Source organism: Haliotis rufescens, unplaced genomic scaffold, assembly GCF_023055435.1.
Source record: "Haliotis rufescens isolate VD_foot unplaced genomic scaffold, xgHalRufe1.0.p SCAF_7, whole genome shotgun sequence".
Classification (NCBI taxonomy): domain Eukaryota; kingdom Metazoa; phylum Mollusca; class Gastropoda; order Lepetellida; family Haliotidae; genus Haliotis; species Haliotis rufescens.
Window position 1 is genome coordinate 19,306,245 of NW_025964361.1, and position 24,540 is coordinate 19,330,784.

Sequence of the window (24,540 nt, forward strand, 5' to 3'; positions counted from 1 at the left end):
GCAGGGTGTTGAGGGAGTTGGAGCTGGTGAAGTGGGTGTCGATGTTGGCTTGAGGTTTGAGGAGGCGGCTGATGGTGTGGGAGGCGTTTCCCATGAACGGGAGGGCGATGCGGAAGGGCGCTGATTCGGGTTTAAGGGTCGCAGGTCTGGAAGTGGTGTCACAGCTTTGTTGAGTGCTGCTTTGCAGCAGCATCGGGCATTGGGTTACCAATGCTACCAACATGGCTTCGTAACCAACACACGAATATGTCATGTTGGCCAGATACAAGATCATTAAAAAATTCAATAATTTCTATTAAAGGAGGATGTTTACATGACATATATTAATAGCCTGAAGGCACGAAAGAGAATCTGAGCAACTTATGAATTGTGAATGTTTAGGTTGTTTATTGATATAGTTTCGTGATGTTAAAAAGGCGTTTGCTTCTTATTTGAATACGGAACTGTTGTTTGGTAATCGTGAAGATACTCCTGGATCCAATGACAGTGGCAGTAGCAACTGCGCCACCATCCTTGGATCCATATGTAAAAAATGTCATATGTGTTTCTTGAACGATTGTATTCTGGTTTATGAATTAGAGTTTAGTGAATGTCAGGTTGACATTTGGCCTTACCATCTGCCAATGTGGCTATGAAAAGGTTGAGTAGGAGCTACATCTACAACTACATTGCAGTTTAATATTAGAAGCAGAAATGACAGATTTGATTCCGAGTGGTGGAAAAAGAGATTATTCCTTGCCGATTAGACACGCAATTGAAAGCTAGATTTGACTGATCAGAATATAATTTGCTGATGAATTGTGAGGATAATTTCAGACGGCGTTGTTTAAGGTGTGGCTCATTCGCCCCCACATACTGTGAATAGGATTAGTGCAAGTTCGAAGGGCTCCAAGGCAAAGCCTGAGGCCTTGATGATGGATGGTATCTAGTTTTCGCAAATTACATTTACATACTCCACCAAAGACGATGGAGCCGTAATCAAGTTTTGAACGGATCAGTGACCTGTATAAGTGTAAGAGGGTTGTCTGATCGCCTCCCCACTTTGAATTAGATACAACTTTCAAAGAATAGAGTGCCTTCAGACATTTAGCTTTAAGTGATTTAATATGTGGTAAGAAAGTTAACTGGCTGTCACAGATGAGTCCCAAGAATTTCGCCTCCTTAACAATTTTGATAGGGGTAAGTAATTCAGGGTCTTTATGTGGCTTATATTTTCTGCAGAAATCTAAAGTTAATTTTCGATTTAGAAACTTTAAACCCGTTTTCAAGGAACCACTTGTGTTTTTTGTGAAACAGATTTGCAACTGCCCCTCTATTGTATGCATATTGTTACCACGACAAGAAATATTAAAATCATCCACGAAAAGTGACCCATCTACTGAATCACTTAAAACCTTGGACAGACTTTTTATTTCAATACTAAATAAAATGACAGACAAAATACTGCCATGCGGGACACTCTGGTCCTGATTATCATGGTCAGACAGGATTGTACCCACGCGGACTTGAAATTGCCTGTCTGTTGAAAACTGTGATATTAAGTTTAAGTGAACGACCTTTGAAGCCAAAATCATGTAAATACTTTAAAATGACATGCTTACACGTAGTATCGTATGCTTTCTCAAGATCGAAGAAAATTGATACTGCTTGTTGTTTATTTACTATAGCATCTTTATCAAAGGGTTCTATCGTACTAAATGATCAATAGTACTTCTATTTTTACGGATACCACATTGAATATTTCTGAGAAGATTACTGGTTTCCGGATACCAAAATAATCTCATTCACCATTCTTTCCATGGTTTTGCAAACACAACTTGTTAAAGATATAGGGCGATAATTTGAGGGATCTGTATGACCCCGGCCAGGTTTTGGTATGGGGACTACAATGGCATTTAGCAACGAAAGAGGAAAATTCCCTGAAGTCCACATTTGGTAAAACATATCCGATTTATCAGTTATTAAATTGTCATCGTCTTTAAGATGGTCTACTGATGCTTTGGAACTTTTGCCTTTTAATTATTTTTTAATGCTCCATGTTCCACACATTTGACATGGGGGTGCGTGAATTAATTTTTGAGACATAGTTCCTTCACGATTGGCGCTTATTTTGTTTGTAAGTACGTCGTGCCTTGGCGCTTGTAATTTTCACATTATTCAAGTTATGAACACTAGGATGCTTGCGGAAACATGTTCCCGCTTTCTTCCTACATTTCCTTGCTTGTTTGCAGTTATTAACAAACCATGGTTGACGAATGTGAAGATTTGCAGAGGACTTAGGAATTGTTTGGTCAGCAATATTAATTTAGTTGAGCCGAAAACAACTGGATGGGACCTTGCCCATTTCTGAAATTGTCAGGTTTAATTTTTTCATTGCATAATATTTCCTTACAAGGACCAATTGGCCTTTGTAAAATTCCACCGCGATGAAGGTGGGTCATCATCCAGTTTTATAGCTTTTGGGACAGCAGGAAAGTGATTACTTCCACAAAGGTCGTCATTTACGGACCATTCAAATTCATTCTAAACATCTGAATCTGTAAGGGACAGATCAAGGGCAGAATAGGTTCCAATGGCAGGATGTAAATCGAATCGTCATTAAATATACATAAAATATTATCAGAAACAAAATCTTCAATGACTTTCCCCTAATTGTTGGTACTTGCACTTCCCAATAGAGAGTTATGCGATTTTAAATCGTCCAAGATGATGCAGGGCTTAGGAAGCTATTCATATAGCTTCTGAATATCAGACGTTTGAAGAGCAGACGAAGGTGGAATGTACAAAGAGCACAAAGTCACTTTTATGTCAATCGTACTGCACAAGCTTGAAGATAAGTATGAAGTGAAATAGGGCTGGGGGGTTCACTCCTTGTTTCCCCAAAACAGTAACTCCTCCAGTCGCTTTATTACCCGGCGGAGAAGTGTACTGACGCAAATACAAGTTGTCGGTCTGCTAAGATATGTCTCCTGGAGACAGATTGCTGATGGCGCGCATAGTTTTGGCATATAGCTGTAACTCATTAAGAAATGTCTGAATTAAGTGATGTGTGTTACTGGTGAAGGTGGAGTAACACTCCTGTCTTTCTCTTTGGGAGAGTGTGCACGTGTACGACCACCACTGTGTATGTGAGGGGATACTTCCATATTCATATCCTCGAGCGACCCATACTTGCTGTTGAGTTGTACGCGATCTTTGAGTGCTTTTGACACTCGGTCAGTTTGATTGTTCTTTATTTAACTTTGAACATTATTGAATGCTATTGTTGGGGGGTTGTTTCAGGCGATGTTGATGTAGATGCTTCCTGCGTTGATATTGGAGCACTATCTTTTAGGTTGATGAGTTTCGATGTTAGAAACTTGCTTTTGCGTGTCTCCTACTGTCCATGACAGATCTGTCTGACAGTGAACTGATATTGTTTGAACCGTAACTGGTTTAACTACAGAAGCATAAGAATGTCCTGTAGTATTAGCGGGTGTGACTGCCTTTGCTTGTTTCCTGGCATCAGAGTGGCTGATGTGTTGTTTATATGTAATATTTTGTTAACTGTTTGATTGAAACTTATATTCACTGCAGTCAGCTGAAGAGGACATATGATCGCCCTGACAGTTTCAGCATTTCAATGGCTGAGTGCAGGTATTACTGTCATGAACCATCTCACCACATTTTAGGCAAGTAGCGTTACGTGTACAGGAATTCTGACCACGTCAAAATTTCTGACATTTGAAACAGCGAGCAGGCCGTGGGATGTAGAGGTCCACAGGCATGGGAAAACAACCAACTTTAATTGAACTTGGTAGTACTATATTATCAAAAGTAAGAAGATACGTGTTGGATGGAAACGAACGGCCATCTTTGTGATATGTGAATCGTTTTGCTTCCATCACACATTGACTGTGAAGTCCTGATAGCATTTCGCCAATGGTCTCAACAGCTGGACCGATCGCGGTCACGGATTAAGCCTTTGCTGAAATTAAGGGTCTCGTGTGCAGAACAGCTGACAAAGAGATCAGCTAGTTTTGAAGAAGTCATCAAGTTGATGGCTTGTGTTTTTCTAGTACATTCTATCAAAAGAGCAACAGAACGTAATTTGCGTACATCTTTCAACTCACCAGCTTTACCTTAAAGTCCTTTTTCTAAAAGAAATGGTCACCCTTAGCTTCCATGACAAGTATCCCTTTCCGAATACAATAATTTTGTTACTGTTTCATCATCAAATAAATCAAGTTCAGAATCAGATTCTGATAGTTGCTGTTTTGGTTTTTGAGAACAACTAATGCAAACCTGTTCCCTGACCACCCCGGAGAGCCAACCAGGGCGATGCCATATGCAAGCGGTATTCCAGCAAACTAACACCATAGGGAAACAGGAATGCTATACTCCTGCAGAACAAAATAATCTACCAGATGAGCCACCGCCTTCGGGGCACACGATCCTGGGCAAATTAGACAATGAAGAATGATTTAATGTTAACGAAATGTGACGAAATGAAGCCATTTACTCATTTTGTCCAGGCTGTGCTATCAGCCTCTGGTTTGTTAAGTTTCAGAAAATATATATGGTTGAAAAGTTTGTACATTCAGGTCGAAAAGCCAGAACCATCCAGTTTCAAGTCGAATACAACCTCCGTAATAATGTGCCTCATATAATATTTTGTGGAACAAAATGTTCGAAATATGAACTGGAAAATTACGTTATGAACTCTCGTTTAGAACGTCGTGTGTTCAACACGATTTTCTGTTTATATTCTCTTTGTGACCTTACCCTCCACTTGAAATCGTCACTGACATAAAATAAATGAAAATGAAATAAATAAATTAACTTTTATTTTAAAGATTTTTACTTATTCAATATAGGGCGGTTGATTGATCGTTGGTGATTTTGTATTTCTCTTTTCAAATATCAGGATGTAAACTATGAATGCTAAATGGGGTGAGTGACCCACTTGTCCGGGAGTCAAAGAGGGGCCCTGTTCGATATATTAATTACAACAAAGATGCCATTGTTATTTGCACTCACAATAACAAGGCCTTAATATTTCATTAATGCGTCTGTGCAGACATGTTGACAGTGCCCTAGTGTGAACATAGTTTGCGCAAACAGATTTGGAATTGTCATTTGTATATACATTTGAATACAACATAATGCTACAGTCATTTGTTCACGTTCACGTTACGTACAAACAAAGCTGTTGAAGTTTCTATGGTAACGAATGCTCGTGTAGCATTCTCTTTACATTCTCAAACACTGAACAACATTTTTCTGTGCATAGCTCACTGCAATGTCGTCATCCAGTTTTGATAACTGAGAGTCCATCACATCTTCATGCTTCTACAAAGTTTTGTGTGTATGTGTTCAGAGTATTGCGTTATTTGCAAATAACTACACAATGGAGTATTTGTTGGTGGGGGACGAACTGCAGTTTTGGCCTTACGAGTGAAAACCTGATCTTTGAGTTTTATAATCGAAAACATTGTTCATTATATATATATATATATATAATGAACAATGCATGCTACGTGTAAAACGACATATCTCAATAATTACCCCGGACGCGGTGATAGAGAAATACATTACGGTATTTTCCCTCCATCCTGTTTATACCTCAGGCAGTGACAATGAAAATGTAAAAATCAATACTATACCAGGGAATTCCCGTGACGAGGCGTTCACTTCGCAGCTCTTGAGGTCGTAACGCCCCTGTTGGTAGTTAATGTGCAATTGAGGGTGACCTCCGGAAGACTAAGAAGACAAGAAAGCATGTTGTACTTACTAATGTTACTTTCAGCACTGGTGTTCCTTATCCTATCCAGCTGAGCAGGGACCATACACTGTCATAAAGTTCTGGACAATAAAACCTCTTTGCGATTTATGCAAACAGAACTAGAACGCAGATGTAATTAGATAGACAACATGTTAATCCAGCCAAGTCTGTGACAGCGACGTTGATCAATACTGCAGCTTTACTTTAATAGGATCCGATGCAGAATAGTCTCACTCTTATAGTCTTCCCACCTATGTCCGCCTAAATAACTCCATAGCGGAATCATATTTTACAGCTTTTCCTTCTCATATCAATAATACCCGTCTGAATCGTTACATTCCGAACACTAGCCTCCATTAAGCAGACGATCACTGTAGGCAGGTTGAGTCACACGCCGGTAGTCTCCCGATATAACCATCAATGGCCTTGTATGTCCCCGTGGTTATGATATGTGGGGAAGCAATAAACAACTGGGAATGATGTTCCTGCATTATACATGGGGACATGATCAGAATGAGTCAGAAATCTAGATATAGCGGTATCTTCACGAAGTCGGTGAACGAACAATCTACATACCGTGCACACGTGTACGCAGTCTTTATATGTTGAATAAAGTACGTTAATGAATATATTTACGTAGTTTAGATGTCGTCGAGTCAGGGTAACACAAACCGGTATGAGAAAATCACGAGAAACGGCCCTGCTATCGGGGTCCGATGCACACAATCAGTCAGATTACATTCGCACCAACCATGCGAGTTCAAATAGCTGCATGTTCGATATTCCATGGTCAGCAATATAGTCCATCAGACCAGTTACGTGTACACAGTAATACAATAATACCGCTTTGATTTGAGATATTGCTGTAGGAGAGTAAGTGAGTGAGCTTCACTTCTACTGTTGAGCTACTTATCCGTTTCGAACAGCTGTTTAGATTAGCAAGAAAGTGTATGTCTTGAAGCAGTGAAAAATACATAATCTTTATCTAAAAGAAATACATCGAATATTTGCGACGGTTTCCAACTCTCAAAAAGACTGCTTGATAAACTGTGTAAATAAATAACCGTGGCCAGACAAGGATTCAGATTCTATATTTCCGCAATGTTCACTTGACCTGGTACAATCAATTTATATACAAGCATAAAACAATATTATTCGACCATAAGACGACTGGGCTGACATGTTTGGATTATTTACATAGATTAATGTTAATCTGTGTTAAAATTTAATTGCTTATGATTTTGGAGTACGCAGAATATACTTCAGCATTTATTCATTTCTACAGCATGTAGCATGGCGACAATTAGTGTTATTCAAGGCACCAACTGTTTTTGAGGTAATCCCATATCAAGAGTTTTATGCAACCATTTTTATCGTCACAAGACAAGGACCGTGCAAACTCCGGAAGCATTATGAGAAATATCGCAGAAATGAAACCAGAGCAAGTACAACCGTACGACATTATGAAAATGGTGTCGAATATACTGAACATGTACCGTATAAAGAAAACGCGCGCGGGAAATACAGACAGGAACGGGGCAAATAGTGTTTGATAGACTACATTTGTCCCTTTTTTGTCGTATTAGAGAAAGGCGAGAAACGATGCACTATTAGACGGAGGGATCAAGCGGTGGTGGTAACGTACGCAATCGGCATCATCAATCGGCATCATCGGGGACTTAGTGTACTTTTAAATTTAGCTCATGTCAACTGAAAGTTCAATTCAGTTTGTGGTGTGTCGCGTTATTCCTCGTCTGTCCACCCCTCCTTGATGAAAAACTTTGTGACCTCTCCTTCGAATCCACAAGACATATGGAGCTGTCATACATCGATTGACCAAAGCTGCCCACACCTACTGAACCCTTGGGGTGTGGTACTCTAAGTAACGTCAACTTTAAAGAAAATTGGTTTTATTGATTCATTCAGTCATGAATAAAAATATATTAATGAATATCATTAAATAGGTATTGATTGTACATGTACTTATGTATTCTGAAATGCATCAGGGAAATTAACTTTCGATTGTTTGATATAAATACTTTTGAATCATTAATGCAACTTTGATGTTGATTTTGCGTCTCACGTGTTCTACGCGTTATTTTGAACTTCCCGAATGACAGATTTGTCAAACAATAAAAAGACTTGTTAACATCGCGTGGTTATGGGTTACAGCAATTCACATGCCGGTTGTGTTTCTCCTGCAACAAAGTAAGAGGCAAACATACAAGTGCAAGGAGAGATTACAGTTTATTTTAAAGGGGCACTGATCTAACGGAATTCCCCGGACTGGTTGTTGCCTTTGTTATTGTTTTTTTCCCCGTGAGTACCCGGATGATACGCAACGCAACTGAGCGTGACCAGAGACTGGGGTACCGTCTGCAAGGACAGCTAAATAAACTTGGAGGCTGGAGGCAATATTTGTTTTACGCATTTTTGCATAAACACTGATTGGTTAACCGTGATCTATAAAGATTTCGACAAAGGGCGCATGTTAATTAATTTCTTCAACCTAAACAAACAGACAAAAAGAACGGCGGAGCTCATCGGATGTCGTCATTTGGAAATACCCCAGATGGTCATAGTTTAATACTAAAAAAAGTATCCATGCAGTGAAAGCATTTTCGGATTTCGGATTGCGTCGATAATACGATATCTACTCCCTTGTTGTCATCCACGTTTTCTCGTATAACCCTACACTTGTGTATTTGTCGTCATTCACTTGATGCTCAGTTAATGAATTTATTACAGGTACAATTAGTGGTAGAACCACTTAGATTACCTGACAAAGGTTCCCATTTGGCATTTATTGTGTCTGGGGTAATAATTCAATCTAAATCCAGGTTTGAAGTGAGGTGAAATGTGTGTTATGTAATATGCACGTTGCAGACCAGCAAGAGGTGAATGATCAGTTGATTTCCTTTTTTTGTAAATCAACGGATCGTTCCTAGTCATCAAAGGATTAACAGAAAATACGTTGATTGATTAATCACTGTTATCTTGCACAGTGGATATGTCAAAAGTGAGTGTTTACATGTCTAGGTTTACTAAAACAAAGGGAATACACTCATATCATGGCGTGAAGTGCCGATGTAAAAACAACATACTTTGTTCAAAGGGTTAACTGCTTATACGTTGATTGATTGATCATTGTTATCTATCACTCAATGGATTTTTTAGGAACTGTGGACGTAATGAAAATAGTTGTCACGTGGGCTTTCTCAGCTGACCCTTGAGACTTGACACCTATGTGAAACACCTGAAACAATCCAAGTGATCAGTTGAGAAACGAACACGGGTTAAAATATCCCAAAACGATATATAGCTTTTAAAATATGTGATTGTTACAGAGACACGTGACAACGAATAAGTTTCTTTGTACAGCTGCAGACGAGTGGGATATTGTTCCTTTGTCTGGATATTCATGGATACATTCCTCGAACAAGGAAGCTGCCTAAAATTTATACACATAAATTTGGTAGGTTGTAATTATGGTATTTGCATTTTGTTTTCCTTCATTTGCTGTAGCATTGAACCGATTCGTCCTTGTTCCTCTACGTCTTGGTTGGGAAATTCTTCAATGCGCGATAGACGTTGTTTTCACAGGCCTTTTCCTTTGTAAGCGTGTATATATTACCTTCAATTTGTAAAATGTGATTCTCTCAGGCAATTTATAAAATGTGTAAATATTTCAGTCATTTTGACTAAAAAATCTGTCCAGATTGATTAAGACGATCAAAAGGGCCTACAAACATCACAACTGATTATTATGTAGGATTAGAAGCCAAACAACATAGAAATGTACTTTTCAACGTAACATTTTCAGTCTCTTGGTGATGACATTAAACATCAAAATGTTTGGAATTCGTTATCATAATAATACAGATGGAAATGTTTTTCAGTCACTTTGTAAAATAACTGAATATTTAGGCGTTTAATAAATTTGAAAATGTTACACATTTTGACAGTAAACAAATATACACACTATATAAAAGCAATGCTCAGGTGAAATATTTACTTTGTATTGCAAGTCAAAATAGTGTAAACGAAAATCGCAAAATTACCAAGCAAGTGTTTTATCAAAACTTCGTCACCATTACCGATGCTACCCACAAAGATACCTACATTTCCTTATTATCTCGAAAACTGTATTTCATTTTGTTGATCAATGTGACCATACGCCCTTATTACTACCCATACAAGTGACTAATGCGCTTACGAATGGCGCAGCAGAGGTCGCGAACTAGTCTAGATTTCTGCTATACATCCGGGTACTCACTGGGAAAAAACAATAACAAAGGCAACAACCAGTCCCGGGGAATTGCGTTAGATCAGTGCCCCTTTAAGATGGCATCGCCACGCTCAGATTGATCTTCACTACCGGAGGGCCATAGCAAGTCGTAGGTATCGTTGTTTCAGCGTCCTACTGCATTCTTGGATATCTTGAGAGTCTGCTGGAGAACTCTAGAAGTGTCTGTCTGTTTCGCCAAATCACCTCGCTATTTATGCAGAATTACGACTTTTATCCGCATAAGGACCGTTTCCCAGCCAGAATGTGGAAAACATTTCGGTATTGTCGACTGACTAACCGGTCACCTATTGCTTTGACCAACGGCCAGTCCATAAAGCGAGGTTGGCAGAGAGATAAGACTTGGTCAGATAACGATATTCCAATTCGGGTTGTCAACAAGTTGTTTTGGTCAGTTCTTGACCCTGGGTAGTGACTTCTGTTAATCTTCAGCGAAACAGGAGTTGTGTTTTACTTCTCCTTTCAGCCATGTTCTATTATATATCTACGGTTTGCATTTTATGCGTCATATTTCGGGTACCGCACTAAATTTGTTTGATTAAGGCTAGTTACCCCAGGTTGAAACTAGTCAACTCGCGTTGCACAATGTCGAGATATCAGCATATTTAGCATATTTTGAACAGTTTTTAGCATGTTACATTCGATAGAATCCCAGAAGGGACATTGTCTCACAAAAAGGGTTGATGTATTAGGTAAACAGACATAAAAAAACATTATTGTGAAATATGTTCTTAATTTAACAAGCCAAGCACTCTAAGTGTTTTTCCTCAATGGGATAGCATGAGTGTAACAGTATTGTTGAACGCCGCCTTGAACAGTGTTCCAGTTATATCATAGTGTATCAGCTAAATGTGGGATTAACTCTGCACAGGGAATTGCGCCTAAGATAGGCCACCCTTGACCCCGTAACCGACAGTCACTTCACTGTGTGTCCGTTTCATTAGTGAGGAAAGCCCGAAGTGATGCAGAGTATGGTGCTGGGATTCGAACCCACGATCATAATTAGGGACCGGTATTAAAGGAAATACAAATACAAAGAATTTGATTTCTGCTGGCAAAACACGTTGGTTGATGAAAACGACACCGACAATAACGATGCATTAAATAATTTCTTTGAAAACGATCATAGAATTTTTGTATGCCATATTAGAAAAAAACAACCCATTTTGCCACTTGTAGTTTGGTTTTAACTAAACAGGACCGCAGAAGTTTGAAAAGGAATAGAACTATTTCTGATCATGATATTAATTCACTGACTACATATGCGCCTGATTGAAAGAAAAGGGCGGCAACTCGACATATTTTCACCTTAAAAAATGTCAAAGAAAAAAGTAATGTGAAAACAACTTTAACATATCTCTTCTCTTTCACTTCAGCCCTGTAAGTCATGGCTCCTCTGAAGTTATAGTAGTTATATAACATTGTACATTATGTAAGGGAGAAACCATCTCAAACTGCCGTTTCTTCAAAACAATGTACGAACCCCGAAAGGAAAAGAAAGAGAATGTATTCATTCTTTTGGGATGTTAGTATTACTTAACCTCTTATTAATCGGTGCAATAACATTATCATGAAAATTATTTAACTTCAATGAAATAATATGGTGCTGGGTGTCTGTTGGCTAGTTGATAAACTGCATACTGCGATTACATTTTCTAAATAATTTTAAGTATATTTTCAGTTAAGAACATAACAATGTATACGTAAATTAAATCTGTACTGCATGGTAATTAAGGGTAAGAAACTACGTGTATACTAACTGTTCCCAGTTCTATCATCAGACATTTTGTCCGACGTTGTATACCTTAATAAAGTTTGTCCATGTTTTCCCTTGTTGTCTTTTTAGTCAAATATTTGATACCAAATCAATTTGAATCTCAGCTATATTGTGTAACAGTTATATATTTCTCGTTAGTTTTCAGTTCCTTTCTGCTGATTGACTTGAAAGTTAGTGTAAAGAACCACATGTAAGTAATACGTATTGAAGCTTTCAAAATTGTTTTCTTTCCGATGGGCCAATTACTTCCGAAATCGGCCCACTGACGAAGGTTATTGCCGGATAAGCCGATTAGACTCAGGATGTTATAGGGCCATCTGTCGTTCATTATGATAACTGTGGATGTGAATGTGTGAACTTCAGCGCTTAGTGTCCGTGTTTCCTAATTCTGACATATTTGTTGTTCATTGATGTTTTATCTGGTTTCTGTGTTCATACTCTACTGTTAATATTTCTTTCTAAAAACTATTGCGTATTAGTAACATATATTTGGATATAATCATGACTGTATGACCGCCCATACACGCTTTTGAAATGTGTGTAGATAAAGAATCCAGTGTAACTGTTATACGTAGGAATACATCGCATTTGCTTGTGAAAACATCTGACCTTACACCACTTGAAAACATAATAGGATAATTCAGTAGGTTGTTTGGAGAAATCCCCGTTTTGAATGACATTTAACTTACTCATGTGATTAATGACTTAAGGCGGAAATACGACCATGAAAATTGACTGAGAAAGTTTACATCATAGAAATTATTGAAACATTATCTAGCAATTTTCTTTAGCTTGAAGTGATGGAATATTAAAACAACGCCAACGCCAGGTTTGAACAACACATCGACAGTACACTCATCACATCAGCAGAATCCAGAAGCTCGACAACTCGCTCAGTGGTCACAGTGCTCGTGAAAGAGAAGAGTTAAATGCCAAATTATCTGGTGCTTCTAAACTTTACTCTACCCATTTTTTTATAATTTTAGTGGTGTTGTTGTCAGAATGTTGGATGTCCCATCCTAACCGGCAATTTCGATTATGAGTGAATGAGTGAGTCTGGTTCACGCCGCTTTTAACAGTATTACAGTTATATCACGGCGTGTCAGTTTAATGTGGGAGGAAAGCCCGAAGTGATGCAGGTCTCAGACGTTTACCACTTGGGTGAAACCCACGAGCACGGGTATGGTGCTGACAAACCTAGAAACATAATCGGAGTGAACAGGGATTCGAACCCATAATCATAGGTTTCTGGTGTACCCAAGTGCACAGCGAATCGCGACGCCTTAGACGACTCGGACACCCGTACCCCGTTTCATTATGGAATTAAAAGAAGACTCTAACAAAAAATAATAGTCTACAGTAATCATAGCTCAAACGCCAAACGTTCTCACCGGAAGAATGAGATTAAACACCAAATATAGAAAGCGACAGTACTTTAGAATGAAGGGTGTAATTTGACATGTGTAATTGACATGTTCAGAAAGGTGTCTACATACGTTATTTGGCAGACATCGTATTACTTTTGTGGATTTCTCAATTGCGGGATGAACTTTACACATTTTAATGAGGTAAACACCAGTAGATCGCTGGACAAATCGTGCCGATCTCTGGAGCAAACTGTAACAGTAGAATATTACAAAGATAAATTAATTGATGTTACAGCAATAATGTACATAGTTTTAACACACACCGGGAACGGGAAGGAGGTGAGGTGAAATTGGGTTAAACGTCGGGTCCAAGATTATTGCACTAATATAGCGACGTTCTTGCACGTGTGTGTGTGTGTGGCTGCTTGTACTAGTCCGGACTGATGCCGATTTATAGTGCTAGCCAACTGAAATACCATGCCGCAGTTTAACATGAATACCCCACTCAGACACAGTATACTGACTCCGAGCCGACCAGTCCTTGTTTTAGCCCCTTAATGTCGAGCGCCAGACAGGGTAACAACAAGTACCATCTTTTAACGTCTTTTGGTATGACGCGGCCGGGGATCGAACACCGGACCTTCCGCTCTCCGGACGGACGCTCTACCACTAGACCACAGAGGCGGTGGAACAAGAAGGAATATCACAGATATAGGTTAATAATATTCCGGGGTTAATTGCCTGCAGTTAGCCCTTACAGCAAATAGAAGAATGAAACAATTTGGATGAAGACAAAAATAGTACATAAAAATACATACATGTTATAACACATTATGTACATGCATTAATAAAAAGCGGATGCTTTCGTTGATATCGCCTACTTCCCTAAACTCTTGGCTCGCCTTGTCTGCCAGGACATACAGTATTCTCCAGGGACGACGACATTCTGCTTCCATGAACCCATGCTAAACTTGACCTTTTGTTTGTTCTTTTTTATATTGTTGTCTAGTGCCACGCTTAGCAATGTTCCAAAACATATGACCCTGTGCCCCCCTAACCCCTCCCCCTCCCATGACCTCCTTGTCAAATTGTATCCCCCATCCTCAGGAACTGTCAGATTCAGAACCTCAGCAATAGAGGTGACTGCCAACGCTAAGTAAGTAATAACTGACCTAATGAGATACACTGGAACTTTTACAGTGCGTATCAGTTTATCTTTATACTTGATACAGTTTGAGGAATTACGAACCATCATCAGCTTCCTGGGTCAGACCTAGAGTGAAATCTAGACCTATCGACCATATCCAGTCTACAGTTCAACAAACTAACGTCAAGACCAAGTATTGGTTCTTTACCACTTAACAAATATGTAAATTAACAAATAACTATCCCAAATATAACAGTCCCTTGATCATATTACGATTTTTGGATATTTCCATGTCTTCGTCAAAACAAAACTATAACGTGATTTGAGAATATGTAGGGGAAGATATGAGTTTATGTTTTCAGGTGAAGTTAGAATATCAGTACAGTGTGTGAGAATTACGGAGAAGTCCGCCGCGTTGGAGGGTTATCTCCTCATAGGACAACCTAAGGTGAGGTATTTCAACCATCCTCAATACAATAGGCGACTAACGGTATCGGCTGGTCAGGCTCGCTGACTTGGTTGATGCATGCCATCGTATCCCTATTGCGTGGATCGATGCTCATGATCACTGGGTTGTCTGGTCAAGACTTGATTATTTACAGACCGCCGTCATATAGCTGGAATATTGCTGAGTGCGGCGTTAAACAACAAACAAACAAACACGTAATTAATCTTAATCCACCCATCTCTTCTTCCGGCAAGTAATGAACTTCTTGCTAGATGGGAGGTTCTTCCCGGGAGTATATAACTACACTGGTTGGCCAACCTTGAGTCAAAACTCTGTCGTTTCCTTTTCTTCCGTATTTCGGAAGGGGCTACGTCGGTCAGAATCAAAGGCATATTGAAACCTTTCCCTGGGTTACTCTACATAATTCCAACATAATCGTCATGCATCTGGAAGTTTTCTGTGATGAATTGGACTGGTTGGAAACTTTTCTACCCAACTCAGATTTATTTGGTGGAAACCAACTGACTCGTGTCTGAAAGGTGGGAAAGGGAAGGTGTTGGTCCCATTAATAAGACTTGAATATGTTTAGAGTCTTCTTCATCCCTATGTAACCTCCAAAAGGAGAATTATGGTTGTGAGTGAGGATGAGGTGATGTCTACTACATGTTGACCTTACGATCTGACAATGCTTCCTCTGGCATGTTTGTTCCACAATCTCCCTCTGTCAAATAGACAACCAGTCATATTGTCCCCGCAGAGCCTCACGCGTTATTTAAGTTCCAGACACTTACTCCCAGTATCAGCCGACTTGGTGACTGGAACACAAATGCTTTGAGGTGAATCAGTTCTTCTATCAGTTTCAAAAGTAGGTAACCAAATCATCTGTAACTTGATCCTGTGGCCTGCAAAATCAACATGTTATGAGTTGATTCCAAAGTTGAAATGCGACATTTAACGCAGAAATCGGTACATACAAAACTATATTGTGAATTCAGTAAATAACCACACAATCATTAACAATTTTTATTGAAACACACAGATAAGGTTTTCAATAATAAAATGCAATACAGTGGGTCAAATATGTGACAAATATGTAGCAATAAATAACAGGTCCTGTAATATTTTTAGCATGTTTATGCGCCCATTACAGACTTGTACATCTCTGCAACATCAAATGCTCTCGTCAAGGACTCAGAGATAGAGATCTTTGTCTAGAGCATCTATCGCCAGTCTTTCCGGTAGGTCATCATTCAAATCAGGATATGCTTCCTGTACTGGACCCTTCTCTGAAATCCGCTATTGATTCCCCATGGCTTTCTATTTCGGTTGAGTTGTTGAGTGATAATTAGTTTATTTGTGTGTACCACAGTGCACAGTACCGCAGTTATAATTGTGAATACAATGATGTACACCGTCTGGTCAACATGGAGTATGAGACACATAGTAAAACAAATTTATTATACACATTTAAAGAACAGTGATAACAGCATATCAACACACAAAAACATATAAAAATTAAGGAGCCAAATGGGACTTAGGACGTCTAAACATTCTGGATATAAGTGCAGCGAGGGCCCGACATACATCAGGGTTGTGCATTATATATTGTAACCAGTCGACTGGTGATAGCTGTGGAAAAGAGGGATGTAATACTGTCACATCGTTCCAAATGTCGTACCATAAAACTGAAAGAAAGAGTACAAGAAGTCAAGTCAAAAAGTGAATTTCACCCTCAATGCTATAACTATTACGTAAATTACACATTCTATTTTCTAAGGGGACTTTTGGATGTGAAAACTTTCCAAAGTCGATTTGCAATGACAGAATGCCTGATCGTAGAACTCATAGCATGATAAAATTCAGCTGTTGAAATATTGAAAATAACCAATTAAATGAAAATCCAATTGTCAGTTGCCAAGAAGTAATTAAAGAAACAATACAATTATACCAAGACTTTCTACAATGTTGAGACCATCTGCTAATGGCACTAAGTATTCTTACTTCATCCTCAGAATGGAACCGGCGTCCAAACCGTCAAATTCCAGGTCTTTGTTTTGTTAATGGAAGAGTCCAGCTCATGCCACCTCTTGCTAGATTTTGTTAAGGCACGATTCTAAACAGCATTAACACAGTAAAACTGCCTTATTCCCCAAATCGCCGATCCATACGATAAAATAGGCAGAACTAAATTTTCATAAAGTATATTGTAAACGTCATACGTTAAACAACCAGCGGACATTTCATGCAACCAGAGGCGAAGATATTTATAAGCATGGATATAATCGATGGTTTTTTTTGCAAATAGTAAATACAAAATCCGGATATGCGAAACAGTAAGGGCGATAATGTAAAGCTTAGTTTTCTAGGTATCAGACGGACAGACAGACAGTTTATTCAGTAAGAAGTCCATAGGCCCATAATACAGACAATGGTTGGTTGCATGAACTACGCATGCCAAGGAAGTAATCGATTTTAGTTTCTCTTAGCAGCTGGACTTTATATAGATATAAACATGTGTTATATACAACGTCAAAGTTTTCTGATGAAATAATTTCAGTGAAGATGTTACAGTTTGAAAATTCATATACTGTTTAAGATACAAACTTCTAAGGGCTGAATAACGCTCACATACAAGTAAAACATGAAATTCACCTTCAATAAAAGATATACCATTTTCTATACAATATTTACATAATCGTTCAGTGTATGGGACATCTGTGTATCTCCCCAAGTCAACTGCAAGTTTAAACTTGCTACATCTGCAACGAATCATACATATTCTCAGATGTACTGGTATGGGGAATGTCAGATATTTTTCTACATTTAACAGGGATTTAAAATGTTTATAATAAAAGGTATCAGATATACTGTTGATAAAACTACACCATGATTGCTTGAAAAGATGAATAAATATCTTCACATTGTAAACATCTTGAGTTAACCATACATATCCAAAACCTAATTTAAACAAGATGTTCTTAATGTGAGTAGCCCATGTGGTGCAAACAGAATGGTCCAGTGATTTGAGCATTAGATAGCATTTGCGAGGCAGTCTGTGCTCGTCCAAACGCAGTAGCCTGCACCAGTACTTGATGGCCCTTTCGGTATACACAAGTTGGAGAGGGGCTCTTCCGCACTCTCCTAAAACCATTGCATTGTTTGTTGTTTTACTTTCTTTTAGAAACCATTTACACATTTTATTCTGTACGTCTTCAATAACTTTTCAATATGAGATGCCCCTTACTTCTGCGCCTTGACAGACAATAGACACAATCTAGGTATCAAGACAGCTTTGATCTATAGAACAAATTACTGTCAGGCCTCGATATTGGGAATTAACTATTGGGAGCTAGCCTTTATTCAAGCAAGTTTGTGTCAAGTCATATCATTAAAAAACATGAATTCTAATATAATAATGACATACAATGCTACTAACGATAATAATATCCTGATACAGTTTTAATCTAAGTCTTGGAATAAAAGCAGTATGTGTTATTTTGGACTTTGTATGATGAATACGCACAGAATCATACAAAGGAAGCAACATTTACAAGAGTAATAACGGTTATGACATATTACGTTAGTTTACAGATAAATTGAGTAATAATAACTTTTTAATAGAGAATGTACACTACAAACTGCATGGCAATTCTTTGTGTTGTATGTCGCGCCTATTTGGGCAACTACGGTAAAGGATTTATGACTATCGTTAACATTAATTTGATAAATGAAAATAAATACGTAAGAGCATGTACGGTAAACTGCGCAGAGTGTTGAGATGAGGAACATGACATTTACTTCGGAAAAGACGGTAAACGTTCATATCTGTAGTTGTTTTAGTTATACTTTTCACAACATAAAAAATTCGGCAAACACGGAAGTAAAAACTTGATCCGCATAAAGATACGAATGCACGCGGCAGGAGATATAGTCCATTTAATAGTTTCAGTCGTGATGATCGTATGGTGTATACGATAATGTATCACGACGGCGGTGTTGCTATTGATTACACGCATTTCACACACACACACACACACACACACACACACACATATATATATATATATATATATATATATACTGACTCCGAGCCGACAAGTCCTTGTTTTGGCCCCTAATGCCGACAAGTACCAACAAGTACCATCTTTTAACGTCTTTTGGTATGACGCGGTCGGGGATCGAGCCCCGGACCTTCCGCTCTCCGGGCGGACGCTCTACCACTAGACCACGGAGGCGGTCCTATGATCTAGGAACCGTTTTGTGACTAAATTACATGTACGCTACGCTTCTGTGAAAAATGTTTTTGTTTTGTTTGTTGTTTAACGCCACACTCGGCAATATTCCAGCTATATGACGGCGGTCTGTAAATAATCGAGCCCGGACCAGACATTCCAGTGACTGACATCATTAGCATCTGTTCACGCAATTGGGAAACGATGACATGCATCAACCATGTCAGCGAGCCTGACCACCGGATCCGTTTGGTCGCCTCTTACGACAAGCATAGTCGCTTTTGCGGCAAGCATGGGTTGCTGAAGACCTATTCTACCCAGGATCTTCACGGGGATGTGATACACTGGGTATTCAAGCAAGGAAAGCGACTTTTCCTGTGTTAAATATGATAAAGAAATTCCCATCTCTCCCATTTTCTACTGCTGCTAAAATATTTGATTCAAAGATTGCTCCTGTTCTTTTTATATGGTTTGGGAATGTGCCTATAGAAAAAGCATTGAAAAGGTTCAACGTAATTTCTTAAAAGAACATCAACAAGTACTTGTTTTAGATTACATGAAACAACATATCCGTATGCCTGTTACCATATGTTAAAAGCATTTGACCAAAATAGTCAAACTAACTGGGTTTCTTATATAAGACAATTATTGTTTCAAACTGGGTTTTCATATGTGTGGTTGTCTCAGGATTGCGGCGATATGAAATGCTTCATGGTTATATTCAAACAACGATGTAAAGATATAGAATCTCAGACGTTTACCACTTTGGTGAAACCCACGAGCACATGTATGGTGCTAGCAAACCTAGAAACATAATCGGGGCGAATCGGGATTCGAACCCACAATCAAAGGTTGCTGGCATGGCAAAGGGACACATCTCTGCACAGCGAATCGCGGCGCCTCAGACGACTGGGCTACCCGTGCCCCCTTATAAAAACGTAGTGGAGAAAATTCAATTCCAAAATGTTACCATGTGCAATCATCTGTTCCAAAATTTATCAGAGTTCTCTCTACCAGAAATGATTCTGTTATTTAAAACCTTTCCATATATTTACAAAGACATGTACCTATGAAAATACAAATGTAAAAAATATGAACGTTTGTTGTTGTTTGTAAAATATGTGCATGTTCATAGCATATATTATTCATGTAAATTAACTCTGGGCCATGTGGTCTTCATGTATAAATATACTATTTCTTATTCTTCTTGTTTTACAGTCTGAAAAGAATGTCAAAACAAGTACATGATTCAATGATTCAGCAGGTGAAGGATCAGGGCCAACCGCCTTAATGTCACTGGTGTAAAACAATGCTTCATATGTCGCATGCATGTCCAACCCTTTACGTACCTCAGCCAGGTGATCTTCGTCAAGGGAGATAATTCCTCCTTCCTTGTTACCAGGCATTAGTCTTTTTCTGTCTTTTCTATATTGGGTGTACGCAAGTAATGGGAATTGGCTTTTTCGATGAGTTTAGGCTCCTGTATTAGAATGACATGTGATTGTATCATCTGTTTTCTGACGAGTGCATTAATTAAGTTCATTGCCGTGGCTCTAATGGCCGTTTGCGTCCCACTTACCAAAACAAATCCATGACTGGTGAGATTATCGATCATTGAGTTTTAGGGCATACCCTATTTTGAAACTGTTCTTGTGTTTCTTATATTTAAGACGCTCTTTTACCTGCTTGTAATTTGGATGAATACCATGGCAATTAACTCTTCAAATTTGTTTTGATCAGAGCCTTTTGTTCACCATGAGCTGGTGTTTTCTTTGCCTGATTGATATGTTGGTTATGGATTGTTGTTGTCGCTTTAGGTGTTTAAGAGGTCGCCTTCCGCCCTAGCAATTTCGACTGACCTGGCCTTCTTTAGGACTGTGTGAGTTGGGTACACATATATATTGTGAGTTTTAGTATTGGTCAAAATTTCTGTTTTTGTAGTGAATAAGATTTCTCCTTTCGTATTGATATGATTTCATTTTGGAGTTTTAGAAATTGGTAGAATATCTTTGGTTGCTGTCTGTATACGTTCGCGTAGCTGACCAGCTCTCAGGAACAGTGTTAGTTTTGCCTTCGCTGTGGCATCTATTGGGTTAAGATCTACGACGGATAGCGCATCTGCAATTCTTGCTAGCCAGGCTGGGGCATGGACTTGGCATTCCAGTAACAAGTGATCAATGGATTCAGGCTGATTGCAATTTGGGCATCCATTGTCATAGAGCTTTTTGTCACTGAGCTTGAGGCGTGAGATGGCTTCTTCTTTCCTTTCATTTGAGTGTGAGTATGGCTTTTTGTTGATCTTGGGTTGAATTTTGTATGGCCATCTGCCGATCTTGCTTGCGTCCGATTGGGCTTGCCCTTCTAATTGTGTTCTGGGTGTTCTGTTTTCAAATTGATTGTCTTGGACCAAATGCATTGATAGCCTCAAGATTAACACCAATAAGGTTTTGTTTGCCATTAAAAACTTGCAGTTTCACTTTGTAAATATACCAGTTAACATTTTATTTAAATTGTTTGATAGTAAGATAAAGCCCATTCTTCTTTATGGTGCTAAGATCTGGGGTTGCAAAGCTAGTCAAATTGTCGAAACTTTTCATACTAAGTTTTGTAAATTTGTTTTTGGAGTTGGTAAATATGTATCAAGCACAGCAATATTAGCTGAATGTGGAAGATATGGTTTGTATGTGGATTATCATATGAAGTGTGTTAAATACTGGTGTAAACTTATTTGAATGAATGATGAAAGATATCCCCGACAGTGTTATTTGTTAATGAAGAAGCTGGGTGAACTTGGGCAACTCATGTTAAATATTAACATTTAATATTTTAATATCGACATTTATGGATTTTGTTATGTGTGGCACGAACAGAATATTGGTGATGTTAATTGTTTCTTGCAGCTGTTTAGACAGCGTTTGTTGGATTGTAGGCACTCGTGAAGAGCAACCTCCTCGTGGTGAGTGCTGGGTAGCGCTAATAGCTCTTCCCCCGTGTGGAACCGGGGCAGAATGTTTCCACAGCACCCCATTGCTGGTCGTAAAAGGCGACCGAATTGGGCAACCTGTTTGCCCTGGGTTGCGTCCCTGTGTCGGTGGAGGAAGGAAGTCTGGTGTTTGAGGGCACTGGAACCAGGAACAGTGTTCCTTTTGCCCAACACACCACTTTGACCCTAACTTCACCTAGACGGCTGGTAGAATGGGCCCGGTTTTATCAATCGGCTGGTCACGCCGTGCCCTGTGCATGGTCGCCCTCAATTTGAATATTTAAGTGTATTCCACACTGTACGGAACATTACATTCTGAATGTATTACAACTTTGCCTAGAGTCCTATGCCAGAAGGCGGTGGCTCATGGGACAATCTGGCTTTATTGACCTCCAGGTTCTTATAGCCTTCAGATATCTGTATAGGGCAGAACCAACCTGACTTTTATTCTGTTTGGCTTTCTTAGCTACCTGTGTTGGTATTGCTTGAGTATAGCACCCCTGTAACCCTAGTGTTTGTAATTGGTTTCCACTGCAACACTGTCCTTGTTGTCACTCGATGGTGGGTGGGGAGCGGGGGTGTTGAATTTATTTTCTTTCATCATGGATTCCCCACAAATCACTGGTTCTCGTTCCAAAAATAAGAGAAGACACGTTGATTTAGTTTCATCTTCTGATGATGAAACTTCAGTTACAAATGTTGATTCATGGCCTCGATTTCTGGTTATAGAAGGTGTTAATGGCCTGCCACTCAAGATAAACCCTTTTGTTGTTTCAAAAGCAGTTAAAGGTATATGTAGTGATGTTAAGAACGTCACTCGTTTACGGTCGGGTTCTCTACCAATAGAATAGAATGTGAATAGAATGTGCCAAGTAACAACAGTCTCTAAATCTGCTCAAGGCACATCATTTTGCAGATACTGAGATTGTTGTCTCAGAACGCAAGTCACTAAATTCATGCAGAGGCATTGTTCGTGATCGAGCTAAATGTCTGTCTGACATGTCTGAAGAGGAGATTGCGATGGAACTGAAATCTCAAGGAGTGTCATCGGTCAAAAGATTCACCAGAAAAGATAATGACAGAGTAGTAAAAACTAACACTTATCTTTTCACTTTTGCACTTTCAAAACTTCCAACAAACATCAAAACTGGATATTTTAGCATCGGGGTGGATGTGTATATACCAACTCCCCTCCGTTGTTTCAAGTGTCAACGTTTTGGACATGGAGCCAAGTCTTGTACCTCCTCTCCAATTTGCTCCCGCTGTAGTGGTAAACACGACAACACCAATTGCACCAATGCCATCATGTGTGTAAACTGCAATGGTGACCACATGTCAGATTCCAAGTCATGTCCAACATTTGAGCGAGAATCAAAAATTGTTAAAATCAAATACACCAATAATATTTCTTTCTCTGATGCCAAGAAATTGGTAGCAGACCAGGCTCCAACTACTCCTTTTTCGAAACCATACTCTGTCGCAGTCTCTTCTTCTATCCAAAAGGTAAATAGTGCATGTCAGACAGCAATTAGCTTGGTCAAAGACCAACAAACAATGCTGTTCCCACTTGAGATGACCATATCAACAACTGAAACTCAGACTGATACAACATCTACCTCTCAGTCTCAGCCAGCAGACCTCCCTCCAGAACCAGATCCAGATCCAGAATCTGATCCAGAATCTGAACCTGTGCCAGTATCACGTAGTAAACCAACAACAAATGTTCGTTCAACTACAAAAGAAAGAAAACAACACAAAAGAAAAGAAGCAAAGGGCCTTAAGCATATCGAGGTGCCTGCTTCAATGATAGATCCATTAGAGGTTCATAACCCCTTTGTTTTTACTTTGTGTTCATTGTATATACAAACATCGTACCCTCTCAGACAGTCAGATCTTCAGGCACTGTATGACCAACTCCCTAAGCCCTGTGTTATCATGGGAGATTTGAATGGCCATAACCCGCTTTGGGGTAGTACTGACAGCAACACTAAAGGAAAATTGCTTGAAGATTTTTTCTTAAATAACGATCTGTGCATTTTTAATGATGGTTCTCATACATATCTACATCCTGCAACTGGAACATACTCTTGTCTGGACTTGTCAGTGGTAGATTCTAATTTACTTAATGAATTTGAATGGTCAGTCCACGATGACCTCTGTGGAAGTGACCATTCTCCTACTATTTTAAAATCTGTTACACCTTCTGATGTTCCTCCATCTTCGCGTTGGAATTTTACTAAAGCCAACTGGGCATTATATGAAGTCCTTTGTTCTAACAAACTAAAACCTGAAGATTGTAGTGATGATCCCGACTCTATACAACTGTTCTCTGATGAACTAACAAAAATAGGTGATGAATGTATTCCGAAGTCCTCCTCAAATCCTCACATACATAAACCATGGTTAAACAATGATTGCAAACAAGCTAGGAAGGCACGGAAAAAAGCTGAACAATATTTCCGACGCCATCCAATGGTCCATAATCTTAATGAATTTAAAATTGTAAATGCGAAAAC

General features: G+C 39.0%; 1 long non-coding RNA gene across 1 annotated transcript in view; it reads right to left on the reverse strand.

Annotated features, from left to right (window-relative positions):
* Positions 1–6,396, reverse strand: part of LOC124113294 — a 63,410-nt gene extending 57,014 nt beyond the window's left edge. Inside the window, exon 1 of the long non-coding RNA XR_006857750.2 lies at positions 5,774–6,396. This is a non-coding gene — a long non-coding RNA (uncharacterized LOC124113294). The remainder of the gene's footprint in view (positions 1–5,773) is intronic.
* Positions 6,397–24,540: the final 18,144 nt, after the last annotated feature.